The 21,300-nt window shown below is 40.9% G+C and overlaps 1 pseudogene; it reads left to right on the top strand.

Annotated features, from left to right (window-relative positions):
• The first annotated feature begins 1,639 nt into the window (after positions 1-1,639).
• LOC144284183 (SREBP regulating gene protein pseudogene) lies at positions 1,640-14,872 on the top strand (annotated as a pseudogene).
• The last annotated feature ends 6,428 nt before the right edge of the window (positions 14,873-21,300 follow it).

Consider the following 21,300-nt stretch of genomic DNA (forward strand, 5'->3'; position numbering starts at 1 on the left):
CTGGGACCCTGGAATGCCCTACTTGTAGGGCATGTAGGTCACCCAGTCCTCCTCCTGACTGCTAGCACCATCAAGTACTTAGTAGAAGGAAACAAAAATTCTCTGGAGGAAGTTTACATTATCCAAGCTTTTAAATTATTCTTAAAAGTAATGTTTAAAATAAAATGTTTAAGAGGAGTACCTGCCTGTCTTAATTGGTGGAGCATGTAACTCTTGATCTCAGGGTTGTTAGAGCCCCATGTTGGGTATGGATCCTAAATTATAAAAAAGTAAATTAAATGTAAATAAAATGTCTAAGAAACGATAAATTATGGAATACATTTCAAGTCAAGACAATGCAGGATTGAACAGCAGATGCTCACCCCAATGAAATGATCATTAATGCACCCTTTTTCTCTCTTGTCTTAGTTCTCATCCTCCCTTATTTCCTGTTACTTCTTTGAATCTCCCATATAACTACTTTCACCCAAATCTGCCTCTGAAGGACTGCAAACTAGTACAACAAAGAGGCTCCTGGGTGGCTCTGTCGGTTAAGTGTCCAACTCTTGATTTTGGCTCAGGTCATGATCTCAGGGTTGTGAGATGGAGCCCCCCATTAGGCATAAGATTCTCTCCCTCTGTTCCCCCATACTGCATGTGTGTGCTCGCTCTTTCTCTCTCTCTGAAATAAGTAAATAAATCTTAAAAAAAAAAACCCTAGTACAAGTACACAATCACATAACCCCCACCACAATCAAGATATAAAACTGTCCTCACCCTAATAAGTTTCTTTGTGCCTTTTTGCAGTCAGTTCTCTCTACCCTTAACTTCAAGCAGCCACTGACCCGCTTCTATTACTATCATTTTGCTTTTTACATATTTTCATATAAAATGGAAAACTGATTTTTTTCATCTTCTTGACTTTGTTGCATGAAGTTAAAGGGAATTTATTATATCTGCTAACTTCACCCAAGAAATATCCTAGGGAGACTCCCATTTGTGTCTACTGATGGGATTTTTTTTTAAGATTTTATTTATTCATGAGAGACAGAGAAAGAAAGACAGAGGCAGAGACACAGGCAGAGGGAGAAGCAGGCTCCATGCAGGGAGCCCAACATGGGACCTGATCCTAGATCTCCAGGATCTCGTCCTGGGCCGAAGGCAGGCACTAAACTGCTGAGCCACCCAGGGATCCCTAATGCTGGGATTAACACAAGTCTGGACACCTCTAGGAGACAGGGATAGCCACTAGACGTCTATCTGCAGATGATCTCAAGAATTTTTGAGAAATGAATCTCCAGGGAAGGACCTGGCATACAAGATTTTAATGAAACCTTAGTCCTTGGAGGACCAGGAGATACACTGAGTCAGTCATATTTGTTACTCAAATCTGCGTCCCAGTGATATCTGAGTAATGTGGGCACCCAATCATAAGCGTGTGAAAGAATAAGAAGAGGAAATGTGAGCTATGAGTCAAATCTGAAAGAGCAATTTCCCTGAAATCTTTGTGTGACATTTGTATACAAGCATCATGTTTAATATTCATTCGTAAAGTGTGTAAAGTGTGATATCCAAAGCACACTTGCCCAGAATTCAGAGACCCTTTGGCACCTTGACAAATCCAGCAACCCTGCCATGATGATCCTTATTGAGGGAAGAGATGGCAACCAGAGCAAGTGACAGCTTGGTGAGCCCTAGCAGTGTGATATGGGCGCCTCCACATGGTTTGGTAGGCAGCAGATCCTCAGCTGTTACTGCTGCCAGGGTCCAGGAAGTAGACAATAGAGCCCAATGATAAGAATTTGGACCTCTGAGGTGCCTGAGTGGCTCAGTCAGTTAAGCATCTGACTCTTGATCTCAGCTCAGGTTTTGACCTCAGGGTTGTGAGTTCAAGCCCTGAGTTGGGCTCCTTGTTGAGTATGGAGCCTACTTAATTAAAAAAGAAAGAATTTGGACTTCAGAGTCAGACAGGTCTGGATTGAAATCCCAGTGTCATTCTATCCTACCAACACGGGGTGCCCTGATATGCCAACTATTGGTGGATGTTTGATCTTTAACAATTCGTTTATTCCCTCGAGAAATTCTTATTGAGGACCTGCAGTATACCAGGCATCAGTGAGAATGTGGCAGATAGCAAAGCAAATCACTAATGGATGAAATGCCAGGGCTCAAGCCCCTCTGTACTAGTATCACAGGGAATTATTCAACCTGCACGTGGTGCCTTACTATTTCCAAGTTATAAACTCTTTGCCACCTGCCACCAAGCTCTCTCTGAACAACTGAGTTTAGAATCTGCAGCTCTGACCTGGATAGGTTCATCAGTTTCCTCTCGACTCTCTGCCCTTCCCTTCTCCTGCTCCCCTTTGCTGAGAGAGGAGCATTCATACATTTATCCACCTACAGCCCTGATAACTTCATCAGGAGGGAGGAGGGAGAGAGCATCCCCAGAGAGACCAGTGTAGCCCTAAGTACCTTTGTTCTGTATTTGTCTTTTCTGATCTTACGTGAAGAGACCAAGGCTGTGGTTCAGTGTTAGAGGTTATCCCACGTGGGACCCCAGTTCCAGGGCTCTCTGCTCCTGTTCTTGTTTCTGTGAGAGGCTGGTTCCAGCTGAGGTGTTTTTTTGTCATATTCACTGTATCAGGGTTCCTGAATGCAAAGAACAGCCACGGACCCTGGCTAACATATGTGAAAAATACATTTATTAGAAGGATATTAGATGACTCACAGAATTGGCTGGGGAATGGAGAACCAGGCTTAGAAAATAGGCAGGAACCTGGGGGCAGGCAGCTGGAGCAGTCTGGTTAAATGGACAAACACTGCAGGCATCACATCCATCACCATTATTCTGCATGGTTCAAATGGCATGGCTGCATCTGTTGCATACTGCCACAGGTAAAATCTGACTAATGATTCCTCCTTGCATCATTTATTGAGTCCTCGAAAGAGCATCTCATTGCAGATCCTATGTCACATGCCTGGGCTTTTGCAGCCCAGAAACTCAGGCAAAACCAGTGGCATATTAATTGGTTGCCCTCTTTATTGCCTCCAGCTTCCTCTGGCTGGTACTCCCTCCCCCATATGGGAAGGAGAAGGGTTGGTCATGGGTCAAGATGCAAAATCATATTTGCAAAGAGGCTACCATGGGCTTCGTGCTGGCCCTGTTTGGGCTCATCAATGTCTAGCCATTTTTTGGAAATTGTTATTTCTTTTTAATTCTTTTTAATTAATTAAAAAGATTGTTATTTCTTTTAATTCTTTTTAATTAACTAAGGAACTTGTCCTTAGTTCCCCACAACTCCCTTGTACTTTTCCCATCCCTTGTTTTGCCTCGTTTCATTACAACTTTATTTGAACCTGTTTATTCTGCTCTTTTCATGACTAAGACCCTTCCCACAGCCTTCATAATTTCTAACTTGTAATTGTTATTTCTTTTTAATTCTTTTTAATTAATTAAAAAAATTGTTATTTCTTTTAATTCTTTTTAATTAACTAAGGAACTTGTCCTTAGTTCCCCACAACTCCCTTGTACTTTTCCCATCCCTTGTTTTGCCTCATTTCATTACAACTTTATTTGAACCTGTTTATTCTGCTCTTTTCATGACTAAGACCCTTCCCACAGCCTTCATAATTTCTAACTTGTAATCCTGTGTTCTGTATGTTTTCCAGCATTCAGGCCTTTGTACACTGAAAAAAATCTGTGCACTTGGAACTAAGGTTATCGTCCTGCAGCCATCCTGTTCTGCTATCTAAACACTTTAATTTGTAAACCATCCTACTCATAAAGAGGGTAACTCATTCCAAAAAATCCAGTTTTCCTTTGGATGTTACAAACCTCTAATTTCTGTTGTAGTTCATTATTCTCCTCAACTACTAGAGATTTAATTTTTTTCCTTTTTAAAAAAAATTTTTGAGGGGTGCCTGAGTGGCTCACTCGGGTAAGCATCTGCCTTCTTCCACTTGGGTCATAAATCCAGGATTCTGGGATCCAGTCCCTCGTTGCGCTCCCTGCTCCATGGGGAGCCAACATCTCCCTCTCCTTCTTCCTGCTGCTCCTCTTGCTTGTGTGCTCTCTCTCTCTCTCTCTGTGTCAAATAAATAAAATCTTAAAAAAAAAGTCTAAAAATTTTTGGAAATAACTACCTTAAAAAAAGTTTCAAGGAGCCTTCTTTTTCAGTGTTTGTCTGATGTTATTTTCCTTCTAAAATACCTGTGGTCGGGACGCCTGGGTGGCTCAGTGGTTGAGCATCTGCTGTCAGCTCAGGGTGTGATCCCAGTCAGGGGATCGAGTCCCACATAGAGCTCCCTGCGGGGAGCGTGCTTCTCTCCTTGTGTCTCTGCCTCTCTCTGTGTCTCTCATGAATACATAAATAAAATCTTTTAAAAAATAGAATAAAATACTCATGGTATATGTTTAAGTATATTCTTTTCAGTATTGTTTGTAATAGCAAAATGTAAGTGCTAACTGTCCAGTTATAGTAGACAGGCTAAAGGTATTATGGAATATTAATAATGGAAATCTCTACAGTCACGTAAATGAATAATATGGATTTGTACATATACTAGTGTGGAGCCCTGTCCATCATCTCCTAGTATGTGGAAAAAAGCAGGGAACAGAAGTTTATGTATAGCATATTATCATTTGTGAAAAAAAAATGTGTATGCAAAGAGTATCTCCAGATGGATGTACAAGAAACCAGTAGTAGTGATTCCCTCTGGGGAAGGAATCTGTTGGCTCAGGAATTCGGATGGGAGGGAGAGATTCTTTGCACTGTACACTCAATGTGGTACCAAAATAAAATTCTTTTTACTGGGGGTAAATCCAGAGACAGAGACAAAGACTATAATAATTTATAGTTCTTCTGGAGGACCTTGAAAAACTATTCAAAGACTTTTGGTTTGTGGTTTAAATATTTTCTGATTTCTCCTCTGGGTTAGATTGCCACAAAAACTTTAGGAAAACAGCATTTTTGGTTTCATTTTACTGCTTCGGAGAGGCTGATCTGCTTTTTTGAAGAGCCATTCTAGAACATAGAGGTTGGATGTCGAACTGTATCTTGCCTTCTATGTTTCTGTCTCTTCAACAAGTATTTACTGAGCACCAGCAGGTTCCTCAAGGCCCAGTGCCACACATTAAAGTGGCCTGTATGTTTCATACCCTGATGAGAATAAAGTGGGAGAAAATATGCACTTGATCACGATTAATTCTTGTTCCATTGTTCAGGGCACAGTTCTGTGTGATTTTTCTCATTCCAAGTCCTTGAAATACCAATAAAGAGACATAAGAGTAAAAAAGAAAAATCCTTATATATCCAGGTGCATTTACTTCCCAACTGTGCATTTTGTTTTCTCCTGGTATTCCAGTAGATATCAAATATTATTTAAGAAATGAGCATCCTATTTTCATGGCATAAGCTTTTATAGACAAACCAAGTAATTAATAAGCTATGAAAATGTCATAGCAGAAGTTTCTGTTTGAATATTTAAATATGTATGTTTCATTGTATTTCAATATTTTTCACAGTTTACTTAGAATCTGAGGATATCAACAAACTAATGCATGTTTGGAAATTTTAAAAATCTTTAGCCTTTTTTTCCCATTTGGCACTCTACTGACATGTTGCAATGCTATGAGAATTCAGTTCTTTAATTCTTGTCCAAAGATTTTGACAGCTATTTCCACCTTGAGACATTTGTAGAGACTAAATAAAAAGCAGAGTAACTGAGACAGAAATATCTGGTATTTCACTCAGCCAAGTTACAATTGTAATGTCCATCGTCTTTCCACTGGGGGAAGCCAATGAAAAGTGAGAAAACTGAATCCATGAAGAAGCCCCTAAGAAAACAAAAGCCTAAGGAACAGCAGCCCCAGATTCTGTATTACATACAGATATTTCATTCACTCATTCATGTATTCATTCAGCCTATTAGCAAAGAACGTGGACTCTGAAGTCAGCCTCAGTTATAATCTTGACTTTGTTACTTATTGCTGGTCTATGACCTTGTCCAAATTACTCAATTTCTCTGTGCCTCAGTTTTACTTAGCTGTAAAATCGTACATACCTCATATTTTTAAATATTTGTTCTTTGCACAATACCTGGCACATGGTAAACATTATAGAAGAGCTTGTGAGATTAATAATTATTTGAACAAGTCTGCATTGAGCAACTATGATGGTCCAGGCATTGAGCCAGGTGCTTAGGTTACAGTGATAAATGAGCAAGTCACAGCATCTGCCTCCATACCTTGGAGACTATGGGGAAAGAATTAAATAAGTGATTACAGAAAATGTAAGGAGTGTTTGGACAAGGAATGTGTAAAGGGTTAGGAAGCACAGTGAGGAGGGACGTCCCTGAGGTCAAAGCAAAAACTGGCTGTTCTTGGAAGGAGTTTTGCATTGAAGAGGCAGTACAGTATAGTGGTTAAGTGGCCCTGGGAAGTCAAGCTCTCTGGCTTTGTAGCATGGCCCCTCACTTTTACTGCTTGTGTGATTTTGAGCAACTTACTTAACCTCTCTGTACCTCTGATTTCTCATCTATAAAATGGAAATCATAATTGTACCTGCCTTTTTGAGGCAAGATTAAATGAGTTTACATATCTAAAGTACTTAAACAGTACCTAGAATATGGTAAGCATTACAGAAGTGTCTTAATAATAAGTAGTACTTGAGTGTTAGTTTTTATTACCTGATAATTCTTATCACATCGTGAAAATAGGATAATATGATACTATTAGAGTGCATCTTGTCTAGCTCTCTTTAATTTCACTTCCCTTTTTATGAGATACATGAAAATTTTAGAGCATTATGTTTTGCCTGCATCTTTTGCCTAAATCAATGTAAACTAAAAGCTTCCTCCCTATTTCTTCTCCTTTTAGGTCTAGCTTTTAGAACAGGTTGAAAGGGGACCTTTAAAATTGTAAGAGCCGGAGAAGTGTTTGGCTGGCTCAGTCCATAGAACATGTGAATCCTGACCTTGGGGTCATGAGTTCAAGCCCGACATTGGATATAGAGTTTACTTAAAATTCTAGAATCTGGAGCCATTGCATTTATAGATAATACCAGCATGCCTTATAATGTTATTTGGGCATTTCTCTTCTGGAAAGAGCACTGAACTTGTAGTTAGAAGACTTAGATTTTATGCCAAGCTGTGTGACTCTTTGGATGGTCTTGAACAAGTCACTTAACTTGTCTGAGCTTCAGTTTTCTTATCTGTTAAAATTGGAGAATAATAATTCCTCATTTACCTAGTTGGTATAAAGACAGATGAGGTAACATATGAAGGAAGGTGGACTTCATAACCTGCAAAAGCCTATGCAATTAGATATGCAGTTGATCTCACATGCGGAATGTAAAATGGTCAAATTTATAAAAGCAGAGAGTAGGAGTGGTTGCTAGGGGGTGAGGTGAAATCAAAAGGTACAAAGTTTCAATTATGCAAGATGAAGAAGTTCTGGAGATCTGCTATACAGCATAGTGCCTTAAGCTAACAATTTGTTAAGAGGGTAGTTCTTAAGTGTCGTCACACACGTACACATACGAATAACAGTGATAATGGAGGAGGGAGGAAACTTTGGGAGGAGTTGAACATATTTATGGTCTTGATGGTAGTGATGGTTTCACAGGAACATACCTATGATCAACCTCATCAAGGCGTATACATTAAATGTGTACAGCCTTTTACGGGTCAATCATACCTCAAAAAAGTGGTAAAAAAAAAAAACAAAAAACATTAGACATACAACACATGCATTTGCCTCTTGTAATATCCGATCTAGTTTTCAACACATCTGGCAACTCTTGTGTCCCATTCCTGTTGCCCAATAAATCTACAGCCATGTGTCCCAAAGCTTTGGCTACTAACATCAATTCCGGATTAATCAAGGAATCTGATTAGGGCTTACATTGCAAGAGGGGTAGGTTTGTAAGTATGGGAAAGAAACTAAAATTGCTTTCTTCTTTTTCTCCTCTATTTCCTGAAAAACCGTTGATCCACCCATTTAACAGAAGGAGCAGAGGTAAGAGGAGTTCTTCTTCCTGTCCCTTATCTGTATTTTTACAGTCCTTTATATCCATCTGTATCACATGGACAGTCACGGAGTATTGTGGTTCTGTGTTGATCTCTCTGTTACTCCTGCAGACCTTTTTTTTAAAAAATTGTTTTTCATGGTGGGTTCTCCATATGTTTGTTGGGTTGAAATTACCTGAATGAAATGTAATACAATTGAAGCTATTCAGAGCTCAGAGCATATTTCACACACACATAGATCAAGTGATTAATTCAAAAAGAGTTTCAAGGGGGTTAAAAATAGAAAGCCGAATCCAGGCAGTTTTGTTCAGAGAATGTTGGAGGGGGTAAAACAGCTCTGGCTGCAGGCTAGGGTCTTTGTTATGAGAAAAATGTAAATAGGAAGAATTGCAAAACACCACCAGGGAAATGTCTGGGTGTTTTTGAACCTTTGGCAGAGATGAATTTCGGTCTGGAATACACTTTCTTCCCTTCCCTTGTGTCTCTAATCTTAGTCACGTTTTAACCCAGGAGCACGTAATAAATAAGCAAAATTTATAGAAATATTTTTCGAAGCCTTGTTCCCTTAAAATTATGTCCTAGCACATTTCTTCCCCCACCAATAATTTTGGAGCTAACATAGTATATCAATACGTAAACTGCATGTCCTGGCTTTTCCACCACAGTTTTGATTGAAAATATTGTCTCTCAGCATCAGACTTGACTCATTTTTGGTTCATATTCATGGAGGTCCTATAATAAATAATTTGTGTGAGAAAACTGCTGTATGACATTATTTTCAAGACATTATACTTTATTTGATTTGTTTTTAAAATAGGGTACGGAGGATATTTGAATTCTTTTTTTTTTTTTAAGATTTTATTTATTTATGAGAGACCCAGAGAGAGAAGCAGAGACACAGGCAGAGGGAGAAGCAGGCTCCATGCAGGGAGCCCGACATGGGACTCGATCCCAGGTCTGCAGGATCAGGCCCTGGGCCAAAGGCGCCACTCAACCACTGGGCCACCTGGGCTGCCCCGGATATTTGAATTCTTAAATTTTTTGAACAAATTCCTGTACTTCACCAGCAATGAAAACAAACAAAAAACAGGTAAATAAAAGTTAGATACCATTTCTAAAGAAAATCTTACTAACAACATATTTTTAAATAGTAATATTTAGTGTTGGTAAAGGTTGGACAATCAGGTACATTCTCTGGCAGAAATGTAAAGACCTTAAAACAGTTTTGCAATTCTAATTGAGAGTATTTTTTTAAAAATTCATGTATATTAAACTAATTATGTGGGCAGCCCGGGTGGCTCAGCGGTTTGGCGCCGCCTTCAGCCCAGGGCATGATCCTGGGGTCCCGGGATCAAGTCCCACATCAGGCTCCCCACAGGGAGCCTGCTTCTCCCTCTGCCTGTGTCTCTGCCTCTCTCTCTCTCTCTCTCTCTGTGACTATCATTAAAAAATAAAAAAATAAAAAAAAAAAAACTTTCTAAGAATGTGGACAATGATTCATACATAAAGGTGTTCACTGAAACATTTATAACAATGAAAAATTAGAAGAAATCTAAATCACTCTTAAGAGTTCAGCTACATTCATTTAGGAACATACACTGAATATGCTGACTTTTGAGTTCTTAGCACGTAACGTTCTCTGAATAAAATAACAAAGTTGAAAATGGTTGATTTTGAGGACAATTTAATGATGAAGGCAATGCTCATAATATTCCTATAAAAAATATAAGAAACATATATATATAATTTGCTTACATTAATATCTATATGCCCAACTAAAATTAAATCAAGGTGTTGCCTATAGGATTGTGGCTAATTTCAGTTTTTATTCTTTGCACCATTCTGTGCTTTCTAAATGCTCTGTAATGAGCATGGGTTATTATAATCAGAAAAAATATTATTAAAAATTATGGGGGCTTGGGGTGCCTGGATTACTCAGTTGGTGAAGCATATGCCTTTGGCTCAGATCATGATCCCAAGGTTCTGGGATCCAGCCCTGCATGGGGCTTCCTGCTCAGCAGGGAGTCTGCTTCTCCCTCTCCCTCTGCCCCTTCCCCCTTTACTTGTGCTCTCTCTTTCTCAAATAAATAAAAATCTTCAAAAAAAAAATTATGGAGTCATAGTGAACCTCAGCATAGAGATGAAATATTACACAAAGCTAGATGGGGTGAGTGAGGGAGTCAGAAGTTTGTCTAAGAAATTCTTGCTTCGAAAGAGCATCGCAGAGGATCCAGGGATCAGAGTTCACCTTTGCCCGTTGTAATCCAGAAAATATTTAAGTGCTGAGAACTCAGTAAGCCAAGCTCACAGAAGAATCAGGTTTGAACATGCTTAAAAAAATTAAGAACTTCTCTGACGAGCAAGGGAGATGGTCATAGAAGAGATCACCCCGCATTGAGAAGGGTATTAACAGCCAATAGCTCTGAAGTCATACAGTGGGACAGAGCACTGTCTCCTAGAAGGATCAGCCACCCAGACAGGTCCTCCTCCTCTGTGCAGGAAGGTGGAAATTAAGTAATTAATTATTCATATGCTCATTCATTTATTTGTTTATCCAAGATATTAAATACCTCTTAAGTGGTGGGCACTGTGCAAGTCCCAGGGGATATATTGGTGAATAATATACCGGAACCATACTAGAGGCTGAACAGGTTGGGTTTATTAACCCGTTGCTTTGCCAGAGAATACATACCATGGGGAACCATGGGGCATTTAGTTAAGAGGGTGTTAGAAAGGACTTAAAGGATTTCAGGTTAGGTTAGGTAATTTTGGGAAAGGTCCCAGGAAACAGAGGGTTAGTCTGTATCGAGTGCTTTCAGGAAGTGAGGGCAAGTCTATGATTGGGCATATCAATTTATCTCACTTATATGGAGGCTGTAGCTATAATTAGGAAAGAAGTGGCAGGTACTCATATTAGCTGAAGAGAAAATATTTGGTATTTTGTAGGTTGGAGAATGTTAATGTTTTCTCTGCTCAGGTATGATTATGAGGGGTCTTGTTTTGGTCTTGATTCATCATGGTGACAAAGTGCCTTTGTCCCATGTTGATGTTGTGTAATACTGTGATATTGTTTATGTTCTTTGGGAATATACCAAGACCTGGCTGTGAGTGCTGCGCCAGCCAGCTCATAGCAACACCAAGCCCTAAGTGATAACATCAAGTCAGTTCCTGGATATCAGGGTACTTCTTTTCTCTTTCCCACAAATAAATAAGTAAATGTAGAACTTCAGATTATGTTTAATATTATAAAAAATGAATAGGATTCAATGGTAGAGAATCAAGGGAGGGTGGTAAAGGATCCATTTATACAGGTTCATTGAAGAAAGCTTCTCTTAGGAAGTTAATATACCAGTCAAGACCTGAAGCATGTTATGTGTGCTTATGTGTATATGGATCATGGATCACAGTGTAAACTGTATTTCTATTTTTTTTAAGTGGGCACCACACCCAGTGTGGAGCCCGATATGGGGCTTGAACTTAGGATCCTGAGATCAAGACCTGAACTGAAGTCAAGAATCAGATGCTTAACCTACTGAACCACCCAGACCACCCCTAAAATGTATTACTTATTGTGGGTGGCCATAAAAAAAAATCAAAAGCCATTGCATGATGAAGATATAAAAAAAAACATGGATAGAAGAGTGACAAGAGATTAGGCTAGCTCATACAAGGCCTTATACATAAGGAGTTGCCATTTTAAGTGTTAGGTTGATCAATGTAAAATCATTTATTTTCATTTTGACCAATGATTTCACTTGGTTCAACCTAATACAGTGACACATTGTAAAGGTTTTAGGCAGAGGAGTGCGAAAACTGGATTTACATTATAAAAAGACCACCCCACCTGCTGGGTAGAGGGTATATGGGAAGCAGGTGAGGAGGGCAAGGAAAGGTCATTAAGGATGTCCTTGCTTTGAAACAACCCTGGTCTTCAGACTGGCTGGCTTGGAAATCTGTTTTGTTAAATACCCATTGGAGTGTGGGCAGTAGGAAATTGACTCGTGCTTAAAAAAAAAAATCATAAAGGGGTTCCTGGGTGGCTCAGTCAGTTCTGACTCTTGGTTTTCAGCTCCAGGCATGATCTCAGGGTTGTGAGATCAAGCCCCATAGCCTGGCATCAGGCTTCAAGTTTAGTGCGGAATTTACTTAAGATTTTCTCTCCTTCTGCCCCTCCCCCTGCTCCCCTGCTTATGTGCTCCCTCTTTTTCTCTCTCAAATAAATAAATCTTTTTAAAAAAATAATTCATAAGAGATTGATTATGGTAAAGTCAGAAATGCCAATTTATTAACCCACAGTGAGAAATGAAACTATCAAGCAACTAAATACTTAGAATCACTGCTTAGTGCCATCTCCTTTATGTGGGCAGCTAAATTCAAATCAATAGATTGCTAGATAGGATTGCAAGAAATCAGAGCAAGGGGAATTAATGAGAGCCACTGCTAACAAAATTGGTTTACATGACCTCTAGTTGGAAATACATTTTGCCTGAAGACCTAGTTTACACTACACAAAATATAGCTGAAACAAAATTTTTACAAATCAGAACATGCCCTTATTACTTAGAAGACACTGATACTTTCTGTTATAACCCATTTTGTTTTTTATTTTTTTGTTTTCTGTTTTTTTTTTTTTTTTTTTAGTTAAAAAAGTTGAGGAATGGGCCAGATTAATTTATTTTAGGATCTACTAATGAATGGGTCATAAGGTACAATTTGAAAATCACTGAGTCGGTTCATCTTAACGCTAGTTGACATCACACTGTGATCATCTAGGTTGGGATGGTGCCCAACAGTAGTACCCCTAGACTCAGGGAGAGCCTGCAGGCTGCCCTCTGCAACAGCCTCCTGGCTTTCCTTTCATGTCTCACAGCCTTAGGCCATCTCCCAAGGCTCTGTTCCCCAGTGTCCTCCAGCCTTCCTGGGGGCCTTCCAGTGCAGGACATTTGTCAGCTCAAAGTTGGTTTCCATCTCCTGGGTAATGAGCAGCACCTGCTTGAACTAGCCCCGTTCTCAACTTGTCTTTACCCTTCTCAGGCTGGGACAGTAGCAGAGTGAATCACCTGCCCAGCTAACCGGCCAGTGTCCCAAAATTTAACTAGGCTACTCAGTTCCATATTTCAGAGTCAGCATATTGAGGTTAGATATAAGAATACAGTTCCACCTCCAACAGAAGTCCAGGACTGATTGGATCAGCTGATGACTCTGCAATTAGAGTCATGATTCAAAGTCCCCAGGAGCTAGTAGCCCAGCAGTGGCCCCTGCAAGCGAGATTTCCCCCTGGTTGGTCTGTACTTGGTGCTGATTCAAGCTTCCTGCTTGAATGAACAGCAAATAGCTGCTTCTCAGAGCTCCATAAAGTCACCCATCCATGAACAGGTTGAGGTGGGGGCGTTGTTGAGATGAGTCAGAGGTCAAGAAAGCCAAGATGGCCCATTGTGGGGAGTTACCCTCTAGGGAAGCCCAGATTCAGGTGTCATCCTAATCTCTTTTGGTTAGCCCTAAGTGGGAATGTCCTGCATAACTGAAAGTAGTACTGCTTCCCATCTCTACTTTCGAGTCCTGGACTGGTCCTGCTTGTTGAAAGGATTCTTGTATTTATTCTCCAGCCTCACATCTCTGAAATGGAATTATTCCTATTCAGAGTACTCAAAACACTACAAAAAGAGAAGCAAACATTTTGTGACATGGTGCCTAATAAAATAGTAACAAGATAACAGAATGCCCCAGAATCCAAGAATGAGGTTAAAACACGGTTCTCCTTGGGGGGGCTGGCAGGGCCTGTGCCTGCGGGAGGAGTAGGGTTTGATCGCCACTGAGTGCAGCAACCTGGAGGCTGCAGTGTGGCCCCAGCTCCTCCAGAAGAGGTGGGTGCGTGCCCTGGTCTTGGGGCTCTTGCTCATTTGCTTCCCCAGCTGCGCCTTCAAGCAGGAGGATGAGCAGGAGGAAAGGGCAGCGAGGAATTGGAATCTCCTGGTCCAAGATGCCCCCAGCCCATTCTATGGAAAGCACAGTGTAACTGGGGCAGCAGTAGTGGGCTTGGCCCCCAGTGCTGGAGCACCATTTAAGGGAAGTACCTCATCACTAACTAGGACACATCGGTGAAAGGAAGGGTTTGCTGGTAAATGGCTGCTGTAACAACGTCCCTGGCACAAAGAAGCTCCACTATGATGGCTGCTTGCCCCATAGCTACCCCCGACTCCTCACAGCACTTATGCTTGGGAGGACTGCGCTATCCTGCTGCCTGCAGCCCAGCAAGCCACTTCTCTTGGAGCACTTCCCTGCTCCGAGCAGCCACGGCATTCCAGACCTGCTGCATGGCACTGAAGATCACTTTGAATTGTGTTTCACCAAACGCAGGACCTCATCCCAGAGTGTGCAACACGAGAACACCTGTAGGAACCCCATAGCCAAGTGTTGCTCTGGAGAGAACCCTCCTGAGCTCTTTCTTCCCTGCATCATGGGCATGGCAAGGGAGCCAGGAAAGAATCTGTGGCCTGAATCCACGCTCCAGGATTCTCTGGTCCACTTGGAAGAAGAGAGATACTACACGCAAGCCTTGGCTTTGGCCAGTTCTTGTGTTGTATTCTTTGACCGCATGCTCTGCTGGGCTTTACTGCGTGGAACTGTTCTGTAAAAGCAGCCGGAAATGGCAACAGGTCATGTTCAAGAACAAATAACAAGCGAGCTTGTGGAGGTGTTGGCAGTCTAGGGAATGTCTATCATTGAAGATTCATCGAGCCCAATAAATAAAGTTATTTATTGGATTTCTTTGGAGGAGTGTGAAAATGATAATGTTTTATATAGGAAGATGCCTTGCCTTTGATAGTCAAATATATTTAAGAACACTTATCTTTCCAAAATAGTTTGTTCCCCCTAAATAAGCTTTCTCAGAGGATGAAGTGTCTGGCAATTGTTTTTTTAATGTTTGATATAAAATAATCTAGCTTGCATTGGACTTTTTGGATTCTACATTCATTCGCGATGCTAAATCAAACATGTGAAAGGAATGTGCGTGTCTAAATGTTTTACAGTCTCGTTCTTTTTGGTACTCAGTCTGGTGTATGAGTCTGTATTACGTGGGCTGTCACTGGTATCAGCCTTTCTTTGGAGCTTATTTGAACTCTTGAGCAATGTAACATAGATTTAATGTGAAAACAGCTTTAAAAAAAAGTTTACCTTGCAAATCCACAGTTCATTTATTCAGCTATCTGTTGAGCCAGGTAGTTCAGCTAGTTGCTGAAAGTTAGCTGGAGAGAAAGTTGGTCTCTACTCTCATACTCCTTAGTGAGTTAGCCATTAAACAATTTGCCGAATAATTAATTTGAGAGGGAAATTAATAATGATTATAAACTAAAATAGTGATTACACTGTTGCATGATTACACTCTTGCAAGAAATCCCGTCTTAATTCATTCAGGCTGTTATAGCAAAATATAATAGACCAAGTGACTTACAAACAGCCAAAATTTATTTCTCACGGTTCTGGGGGCTGGAAGTCCAAGATCAGGGTGCCAGGGCAGGTAGGTGAGGACCATCTTCCAGGCTGCACACTTTTCATTGCATCCTTGTCTCTTGGAAGGGGTGTGTGTGCTAGCTCTCTGGAGCTTCTTCTAAGGGCATTAATCTAATTCACCTCCTAATAACATCACATTGGGGATGGGGATTTCAGTATATGAATTTGGGGGAGGCAAACATTAAGACCACAGGAAATCGGGATGCCTGAGTGACTCAGTGGTTGAGCGTCTGTCTGCCTTCAGCTCAGGGCATGGTACTGGGGTCCTGGGATTGAGTCTCTCATCAGGCTCCCCAGAGGGAGCCTGCTTCTGTCTCTGCCTATGTCTCTGCCTCTCTCATGAATAAATAAATAAAATATTTTTTAAAAAAGACTAGGAAATACTAAGAAACAGAATACAAATATGTTATAGAAATTAGAAAACCAAAAAAAAAAAAAAAAAAGATAAAAAAAAAAAGAAATTAGAAAACCAAGTCCAATCCAGAGACACGAATGTATCCTAATCTCATCAAGAGGTTGCTGATTGAATTAATCCTGGAAAAAAAAGAAAAAGAAAAACAGAACAAAGCAAAAATTTAACAGAAACAGAGTGGTCTGTCTTCCTGGGAAAAGAAAAGCAAAAGACCTAGATTTGTGACTGCCAGTGTCGTGTGGAGAGAAGACCTTGGCTGCCTATCCAAAGATTTTTGCTGGATTATTAGTATCTGTAAGGTAAGCACACTAGAATTCTCTGCCGGGCAGCCCGGGGGGCTCAGCAGTTTAGCGCCTGCCTTCAGCCCAGGGTGTGATCCTGGAGACCCGGGATTGGGTCCCATGTCGGGCTCTCTGCATGGTGCCTGCTTCCCCCTCTGCCTGTGTCTCTGCCTCTCTCTCTCTCTCTCTCTCTCTCTCTTTCTCTGTTCAAATAAATAAATAAATAAATCTTTTAAAAATAAAAAGAATTCTCTTTGCCATTTACTCCTTGTAACATAGAATTAGTAAGAGGGGCACCTGGGTGGCTCAGTTGGTTAGTGTCTATCTTTGGCTTGGGTCACAATTCCAGAGTTCCAGGATCAAGACCCCCGAGTCCATCCCCCTGCTCCCAAGTCTGCTTCTCCTTCTCCCTCTACTCCTTCCCCCACTCATACTCCCTTTCTCTCTCTAATAAATAATCTTTTTTAATTTTTATTTATTTTTTAAAAAGATTTTATTTATTTATTCATAGAGATAGAGAGAGAGAGGGAGAGAGAGAGAGAGAGAGAGAGAGGCAGAGACACAGGCAGAGGGAGAAGCAGGCTCCATGCAGAAAGCCTGACGTGGTACATGATCCAGGGTCTCCAGGATCACGCCCTGGGCTGCAGGCGGCGCTAAACCTAAACCGCCTCGCCACCCCACTGGGGCTGCCCAATAATCTTTTTTTAAAAGAAAGAATTAGTAAGAGTCCTTTTTATGATGGAAAAGAAACTGCTAAAATTTATTTTTTATTTTTATTTAAGGTTTTTTTTATTTATTAGAGAGAGAGTGCGCGAGTGAGCATGAGCCATGGGAGGGGCAGAGAAGCAAACTCCCCACTAACAGGGAGCCTGACTTGAGACTGGATCCCAGGACTCCAGGATCATGACCTGAGCTGAAGGCAGACGCTTAATTAACACCCAGGTGCCCCTAATTTGAAATATTTTCTAATAGTGCTTGTGATTTTTTTCTTGGACCCTTCTTGATCTTCTTTCTCTCTCAATCTAACTGCCTTTTATACTAAGCCACTTTTTTCTCCTGTATGGTCAGTCATTAAACAAATATTTATTGATCACCTACCATGGGATATTACATACTGTTCTAGGTACTTAATGACATAGAACTGTATACTTAAAATGGTTAATTTTAGGTTATTTATGTTTTATCACAATAAAAGATAATGAGTACCCAGCCTGGCTCAAGGTACTATAAAGAGATAATTTTAGAAACCAAGAAGCAACAGTATTTCAATGCCGGTGAGTACCTTTTTCCCCCCTAAGTTATATTTTTAAAACGATTTCCTTGTTTTGTGGTTGTCACACTTTTGGCTGGAGATTGAAATCTTAAAAATCACAGTAAATTCAACTCTGATTTCCTGCAGCCATATCAATTTTCTACATAATTTTAAAAGTGGTTAGTCTTTTACTACTTATGTGCTTATTAAATGTGCAATTTAATATGTATAGGGTTGTGCAACATGGTTGAGTTAATACCACTGTGGGAGTCTCATTTATAGAATTCATTGATGCTAAACTATTATTAGTACCGCATTCATACATCATTATCAGACGCTCTTATTCCATGGCTCTTTTTTTCCTTTAATCTCCATATTTTACTCTCATTACTCTTTAGTCTGATCATCTTTATTACTACAGCAGAATGTCTGTTAAGTGTTTTATGTTAAATTCATACTTTATTTCACTGAATCTTCACAGCATTCCAATCTATTTTAATAGATGAGGAATCTCAGGCTGAGAGAGGTTGAATAACTTGCTCACTATCCCACAATAAGTCCCTGGCAAAATAGGAATCTAGATTTCTGGGCAACCTGTCTTAAAAGTCTCTCCTCCACTTCACCAGCATGCTTCACCCTCCATTGTTTATCACTCTCTTCCTGAATCTCAACTGTTCCAGAAGTGGGAGGAGAAGGCACAAAATACCCACCACTGAAGAAAGTCCCTAAGCCGAATTGAAGCAGAGAAATGACCCACACAACATCTTTGTGTCAATCTGGAATCTTTCTCAAAGTCTCTTTTCTCTAATGTATTTAGTTTGTCTGCACTAGAGAATATTTCCTATTGTCCTTTGTTTCTGCGTTTACATCACATCCTGAATAGTGCAGTTTATTTCAATTAATGGTTTCTTGTTCCTTGTACATAGTTTCTCTTGGAGTTTCTTCTGATGGGATGAATGCCGTGTCAGATTTCTGCTTTCCTCAGTCACTTCACACTCGCCCTGCTAATTCCCAGGGTACAATCCAGACTCCTGAGCAGGTTAAAAAAATTCACCCAGGGACACCTGGGTGGCTCAGTGGTTGAGCATGTGCCTTGGACTTGGGTCATGATCCCAGGGTCCCTGCAAGGGAGCCTGCTTCTCCCTCTGCCTCTCTCTGTGTCTCTCATGAATAAATAAATAAAATCTTTTTTTAAAAAAATTCACTCAGTGCTTTTACACTACTACTCATGTTCCAGTTCTGTGTCATGCACCTTCTGTTGGGACCAAGTTCCAACACATACTGATATGAAAACCAGAGCTAATTAGTTCTTTAGCTGGAGCCCTGGTGTTCTTCATAAAAGGAAATATGGAGTACCCTATCCTCTCAGGTCTGTGCTGGTAGTCCATACATCAGGGAAAGAGAGACCTGGCTTTCTTATCGTAGAGTATTCAGGGGCTTGCAAGAGAGTTAGTGGTTTATGAGGCTGTCTTCAAGGAGTCCACAATAGTTTGGCAATGGGTAGAAGACAGTGACATGATCTTTCCTCACCCTTAGTCATTCAGCAAACCTTTATTGGGTACCTGTTGGTACCTCTACTCTTCTGGGTGGAGCGTTCAGTCCAGAGGGACAAAGTTGTGGAAAATTCTAATACATTATAGAAGAATACAGGAGGGCATTTATTTGATTTTTTTCTTAAAGATTTTATTTTGAGAGAGAAAGTGCATGAGCATGTGTACACAAGTGGGGCGAGGGGCAGAGGGAGAGAGACAAGTAGACTCCCTACTGAGTGGGGAGCCTGCACAGGGCTTGATCCCTGGACCCTGAAATCATGACCCGAGCCGAAGTCAGGTTATGCTTTAAGCTTAACCAGCTGAGCCACCTGGGTACCCCTACAGGAGGGCATTTAATCTAGCCTCAGGTGAGAGTGGGGTGGGGGAAGATGTTTTCCTGAGAGGACCAACCAGATGAAGGGGCTTAAGAAGGGAGTGCCAACAAAGATTCAGAGGGAAGGAAGATGTGATATAGTAGCTGGAGGGGGCTGCACTGATAAAGGGTATTGGGGAGCTGGAGGAGCTGAGAATGTATATCATTTTTTTAAAAGATTTTATTTATTTTATTTATTCATGAGAGACACAGAGAGAGAGGCAGAGAACACAGGCAGAGGGAGAAGCAGGCTCCATGCAGGGAGCCCGACGTGGGACTCGATCCCAGGTCTCCAGGATCAAGCCCTAGGCTGAAGGCGGTGCTAAACTTCTGAGCCACCTGGGCTGCCCAAGAATGTATATCTTAGTAGTTACTTACTAGTTACTGAAGAAGAGCATAAGTGAGTAGATGTAAGATTAAATTGAAGAGGCCTGTAGGAGCCAGATCATGAACAGCCTTGTAGGCCATTCTAAGAATTGGACTTCCGCTCTGGCCAGTGACATGGATGTGAATGGTGTTGGGAACAGGATGAAGTGATCCCTCTGCTTATGGTGTGGAATTTGAGTTGGAAATAAGAGATCAGAGGCAGGAAGACCAATTACGAGGCTATTGGGATGATGCAGCCTATAAAGGGGAAGCTCTTCTACAGAACCTACTTGATGCATTGCAATTGTGCATCTCTAGGGGGAAATCTAGGGCAAATTTGTTTCCTATTCCACCAGAGACCACTTGTACTTCAAGGCCAGTGGTTCTGCACCTGCCAATTAGGAACCAGCCACTGGCTAGGGTCAACACATACACATGGCAATGAATCTCTCATGTCTGGGGTCCTCCACTGGGCAGGATGTGGAAAATCATAGAACTGGAAACTCATCTGAATTTCTAAGCCTTGTCCAGAGAAGTTGTTGCAGCTCTTTAAACACTAAACTTTGGACTTTGTTACTTTTTCACTGTTCTATTCCCCATTTCCTGTCCCCATACACTTTCATGACTCAGTAAAATCCTATCATCTCTCCATTCAAGTGCTACTTCCGGGGAAGCCTGGGTGGCTCAGCGGTTGAGCATCTGCCTTTGGCTCAGGGCGTGATCCCGGGGTCCCAGGATCAAGTCCCACATCAGGCTTCCTGCATGAAGCCTGCTTCTCCCTCTGCCTGTCTGTCTCAGTCCCTCTCTATGTCTCTCATGAATAAATAAATAAAAATTTTTTTAAAAAAGGTGCTACCTCCGTTGTGTAATTTTACCTAATTTTCATTTCTCAGACTCCAAATAAAAAATAACTGTCCTTATTTTAAGTTCTCTAAGCACTTTGTATATACATTTCAAGCTCAAATAGTTGGAGCCGTGAGAGAGGTTACAAATAATGGATTTATTTGATTGGGGCACAGTCCTACCCCTAACCCCAGAGAACCCTATACATTGTTTAACTGCTATATGCTTCCACATTCACAGTACACTTTTTTATGGAAGATTTTATTTATTAATTTGAGTGAAAGTGAGCACAAGAGAGGAGAGGGGATGAGGAAGGAGGAGTAGATAGAGAGAAGCAGACTTCCTGCTATGCAGGGAACCTGATGCAGGGCCGGATCCCAGGACCTGAGCTGAAGGCAGATGCTTAACCAATTGAGCCACCAGGCACCCTGTATTACTTTTTTTTTTTTTTAAAGATTTCTTAAAGTAATCTCTACACCCAATGTGGGGGGTCAAACTCACAACTCCAAGATCAAGAGTCACATGTTCTACTGATTGAGCCAGCCAGGCACACTGGCAGTGTCCTTCTGGCTAAACTAGCTTTAAGTAATTTACTATACCTCCATTTAGAACTTATTTTGCCTTAGAAATAATTGATTTTTATTCAACAAACACGCACATAGCACTGTGCCAGGCTCATTCTAAGTACTTTACAAAAAACTTCTTAAAAATTCTTCCATGAG

This window comes from Canis aureus, chromosome 15, assembly GCF_053574225.1.
Source record: "Canis aureus isolate CA01 chromosome 15, VMU_Caureus_v.1.0, whole genome shotgun sequence".
Classification (NCBI taxonomy): Eukaryota; Metazoa; Chordata; class Mammalia; order Carnivora; family Canidae; genus Canis; species Canis aureus.